Source organism: Pinus tabuliformis, chromosome 1_1 (genome assembly GCF_031772625.1).
Source record: "Pinus tabuliformis cultivar Carrire ecotype Pingquan chromosome 1_1, CPIR1, whole genome shotgun sequence".
In the NCBI taxonomy this organism is placed as follows: domain Eukaryota; kingdom Viridiplantae; phylum Streptophyta; class Pinopsida; order Pinales; family Pinaceae; genus Pinus; species Pinus tabuliformis.
The window spans coordinates 970,958,261-970,964,172 of NC_142297.1; positions in this window are offsets into that span (position 1 = coordinate 970,958,261).

Below are 5,912 nucleotides of genomic sequence, written 5' to 3' on the forward strand. Positions count from 1 at the left end.
TCAAACATTGGTCTGAAACAAACCTCTGTGCTTTTCTTGGATAAGAAAAGTTACCTCCCGGGTGACCCATTGTGGGAGCAAGAAACTATAATTTCTAACATGTTAATTTCTGAATTTCCTTCATCCCACAGTTCTGACAGTGCAACAAATATGTCACCCACAATTTATGCGCATAACCCTCGAGAATAAGGGACCTCCACCCGAGACTCCCGAGACACCCCTGCATGACCCCTGCTTTGCTTGCGTTGTGACCATGGTCTTGGAGATGAGGTGCATGGCCACCAACCAAACTTGTAACCCAGAGGTCAAGCTTGAAGTAACTGCACCCCTCATCTCCGTTGCCCCTCATTGGCTGCCTCTACCCCCATTTCCCTTGACTTAGCCGCTGCTTAACATTACTCAAATCCTCCCCGTGACCTAACATCTGAACCCCAATACCCACAAGGCATCATGCCCCTAGCTTACTCACCACCCGGCTTCCTAACGATTGGCTTAAGCTAGCTCAGCCAGCATTCTCTGCGTGCCAATTCCCCCATTAAAGAAGACCCCGACTCACGACAGTCTTCCCTCTCCTAATGCTCCTTAGGGGCTTGACGTTAGAGCATTTTAGGAATTGGAGTGGTCCGACAGTAACGATAATTGTCACTTCCTTACCTTCAACTCCCGGGTTTGCGAGGCATACAATAAACAACAAATCAATCAGACAAACTCCCTCCCATCCCATCCCTATAATACCCATGCGAGATAACAGAATGCCAAACTTAAGAGACAACCAAGCAGACCCTCTAGAATTGGGATTGTTCCCACAAACCACCTCCTCCAGGCTAATTCCCCCACCCCAGTTACTCAGCCCACACCAAACCCCGTGCCCCCATGAAAGCCCCAGTTACTAGACCAAATGTAGGGAAGTATAACAGAATGTAGGCTAAGCCAGTTAACATACCCGATTATCTATGTTTGAAGACATCGTACCTCATCTCTTTCCCGAAGTCACCGCTCCTCTTTCATCATCGTCACCTTTGTGCTTACACCCCCCAAATTATTCTCTCTCTTTGTGGTCAGTAAACTCAATTGCATGCAAATGACACCTTCCCTCCTCTTGTTTGCCTTAAGCCTACTGACGACCACCACGCCCTGCGTGTCAAACGTGTGGGAGGCAATGGAACGATCCCTTCTTTTTCTTTTCATTATGACGGCCTTAATGGCTCTGTCTTCCAGCTCACACCCTGATAGGGGGAGAATATAGTTTTTTAATTTCCTCAAATGAATTAAATTACAATACAACTTACATTACAAAGGTCTCACAAACATCAAATTATATTAACTTTCATGGCTTGAGTTTTAGTTATAAAGGAAATTCAAAACTAAGATTAAAAGTTTGGTTTTTAATAAATTGAGAAGACGTAAATTTACTCAAATGAATTAATTACAATAAAAATTAGTTTATCCAATTGTAACAAGCTAATTTGGTTATTATAAGAATTAGTTTATGCTTTCATAGAAAAAATGTTATTTGGTAACATAGTATAGTTGAACGAAAGCCTAGACTTTAAGAAGCATTATCGTGAGTGGACAATTTGTGTTTGTGCTCAAAATCACAATCTCAAATTATATTATGAATTATTTAGTTGAAGAAAATCATTCATATATAGTTATTATTGTGTGCACAAATAGATTGTTCTACATACATTATGGAATGGTGGAAACTATGACAAAAGAAGAGAAGGAAGATAACTCGCATGGGTAGGAAAATCATTATAGAGGGTAACCCCGTTGATTTGTGATGACCTTAATTCAATATGAGTCACATATTTTCTATTCATATCTCAACAATATAATATATTTTCACCAAGTGGTTCATGGCCAAATCCCAACAAATATGGGTTGTTATTTCATAATGCCAAAGATTTCAAAGTTTCAAAGCATACACAACATAACACACCCAATCGGAGGTCATTATCATCTTCTACTCATCGAGAGCTTTCTCATCTCATTATAAGCTCTAGGAACAATGTTATGGAACTCGTAAGATGTACCATCTTATGCCACATCAACATTCATACAATTGACACATAGTAGTCTCACACCCATGTCTCATCATGATATTGCACCACATTCGCAAACCAGACACCTTGGCTTGCTAGGTCATATCCAGATCTTGGTTTATATTTTATCCTTCCTGCAGTCATATCCAGTTCTTCTAGATTTTTAGGTTTTGGATGTTAATGATTTCTTATCAGTGTGTTAAAAATATGTACTTCCATGTCATCTACCATGGAAATTGTAATTCGGTCCTCAACATCCACACTGTTGACCTAGATTGGATCATTATATTGTTTTTCATTCATGTCGATGCTTTTAGAGTGGAAAAAGTGGAGAAATTAGCTCACGAGACCATTTCTATCGGTAGGACCCAGTTTGGCAAATTGACATCCGAAACCTTCTGAGAGAATTTTGAGGCATCAAACGAAGTTAACCAAAAACCTTAAATTTATTATGAAAAATAAATAATTTTAAAAAGAATTATGAATTGTAACTAAAAAAAATGTAATTTATAAATGAATATTTTTATTCATTATCTACATTATGATTTGAAAATATAAATTGATGTGTGGAGAAACTCTCTATATCTCATTATGAGGAGATATGTAGGTGTTAGGCCTAACATAAAAAAATATTAACATTTTTAATTGCCTACTCACTATGTTGAAATTATATATTATTGAATCTTTATTAATATGTTGAATTTATAGAACATAAAGCATATTTTTTAACCCTTTTTCAATCATTCCTAAAATTGAAATGGAGATGGAGATTAATAGTTGCACCATTCCTAAAATTTAAATGGATATGGAGATTAATAGTTGCACAAATAGCGTTGATCCATTGAATACAACATGTTGGGCGTAGTTATGATCATGATAGGGCTCTACACTCTTCTGTGGGGAAAATTGAAGGATATCAAGGCCTCAATGGATGAAAATTGTTTGGAAGCATTTCCCAGATGCGAGGAAATACTATCACAAAATGAAAATAAGGTAGACGACATAGAAGTTGTGTCGAACAACCCCATGAATGAGAAGATTTAACCTCTTGAATTACACGCAATGAAACAATTTCTTGTCAAATAGAGAGTACAATTTGCTAATTTAGCATATGGTTATGGAAATTTACTAAAACAATGCATCCTTATCATTATTAACCACTCCTCTATAACACACAATATAAATACTTAATGGATTCTTGAATATTAACTTTTTGGCAATGTGTAATAGAAACAAATATTTTTTAAACCAATGGTGATGATTTATTAAATTTTAAGTCATAAAAATTCATAATGTAAAGTTTGTCATCATACTCTCAGCATTAGTGCATACCTATTCATTTACATGGCTTCATCAGTTTGCATACCGCTGCAATTCCTCCTCAACAAGGATATTAGTGTATACAAGATATGTGCATACCATCAACCATGTTCGGCCTTTACCGACATGTTAGAATATAATAAAATGAGATCTCAAAATTTTAATACAGAATGGTGGACATAACTTAATGACCCATAATAGATGAAATGTAGTACCAACCAACACTATTCACCACTGGAATCCTTAGGTTTCAACACCAATATGGGCATATGAAACAAACCAAACTGCACTAACCCAACATGATGAGAAATATAAGCATTAGTTATGGTTCATAAATTAATATTTGGTAAATTACATCACATTTTTAAAGCATATTTCATATATATATATAGTAGACTCAATTAATATATACCACAAACTTACATATGGCCAAGACCAAGCATACATCATGAAAGACTCAAAATAATCCTTCTTAACATGAAAATATCATTTCAATGTCCATGTCACAAAATGTAAAAATGATTACTTGGTACAACAATGAATTCTTACATAGTGGCCACTTCATGTGAGGAAGCCCCACATATTAAGATCCACATAAGATCTTTGCAAATATCATCACATGAACTGCAGATGATATTTCATCAATTTTAAAACATCGTACTTAACAAGTTACAGATTGAAAAATGAGAAGAATTTGGTATGATGTCATTGCATTATTGACTTATCTATCCCACTTGTAAAGAAAATATAGAATTGATCAATCTAAGTAATTTTTCCACTATTAACAAATCCTTCTCACTTTTCTAAGTTCCACCGCTACCTCACATTCATTTAGATTTGAATTCAACCCAAGACAAGACTGAGGACATTTGCTCCAACCATCCATAACCTCTAAATTCAAATGCCCAAAATGTTGCATATGGGATAGATGTGGCTAGTCTCAAATTTGTCTAAATATTTTTCAGATATGCCTATCACATATAACGATCCATTGAAGTCATCATAAAATAAATCTGCAAGATGAAAATCCACACTTTTACCACAACTCTTTACCTGCTCTAATAATAATAATGGGTAGTATGTACTATGCTTTTAATTTTTATAGAGTTGTAAATATGTACAAATCTATAGTTTTCATCATTACCCTACTCCATTGAAGTTGAATGGAGTAGGGTAATGATGAAATTGTAAGTTTCATTCATGCATCTTAGAGGAGCCTACCTATAACAATTAGACAACAGTTTGTTAAAACAGTTCATTATAAAATTTTCTCAAAACATAATCAAACTAAAGGTTTCTTCCATTTAAGCTTAAGGTCCTCCTACAAATTCTAGGACAAATATTGTTGGCAACATCTTCTTTGATAACACAAATATCAAGAAGACTATTGAAATTATGTCTTCCAAACCTCAAACTTGATAATTGGTTGCTCTCGGGCTTGTCTAGTGTAAGTTATGGTGAAAAGTATTTGTTCATGATGCAAATATAAATTAATGTTCAACCATAATTCAACAAAAATGTGGTTGTGGTTATGAAATTTGAATTAAACTTGGACTCCATCGGAGGTAAACAAGACATTAGGAAATATTTCTAGTGTGTATCACAGGACATAGAATAAGAACTATGTCCAATAGAAAAGGGAAAAAAATCTAAAAACGATGTGAGGTTAAAATAGCATTCTCCTTGCTATGAAATAGATGTAGAACTTCAGACATTGGGATCTCACAAATGTTGTGCTCCCTCTTTCAAATGCTCATAACTCTAATACCTACTACTTTATGGGTGAAGTATAAAGACTCAGTATTTTAAAAAAATGATGGAAATAATACCCAATAGAAAGATATCTAAGAGAATAATACAACATTCCTTTTGAGATATTCTTCTTATGAAGCATAGCTATAACCAATAATAGATTTGGAGGCACTGAAAAACCTAATTCTGTACAAACGAAAGATCAGAACCCAAAGAAAGACATTAGATGAATTAAAAATTCCAAAACAATATACACAAGAAGAAGGTAAAGACAAAAACACACCAAGGGGTTCAAAGTACATAACCACAACCACTTGAACCTTAACATCTGGTAGGGTGAAATGCAGGAATAGTAAAGCTAAAAACATGTGAAAATAAATAGCAAAAAAAAAGTGTGAAATTAGTGAAAGTAGAACGGAAAAAATTAAACAACGTTGTCCTATATCATGCAACATACTCACATCATGAAAATTTTGCATATCAATATTAAATGCTACAAATTAACATTTCACAAAAATATAATGAAGAATACAACAAAAGGAATAAGAGTAATACAAAAGAGTTGGTTAAAATTAAAGTGAACTCCTCTTTCTCCATCATATTGATTTCGATTGTGATGTGTTGAGGGAATACTTACCCATTTCAGTATTGTGCTTACAACCAATCAATGTGCTTTGCTTCGCCTAATACTATCTTTTTTATACCCTACACATCATCCCCCATAGACTTCTTCCTCTGCCAATCTCCTACGATTGCTTTCTCCTTACTAAATAGAGCTAGCCTTTGACAAAATCA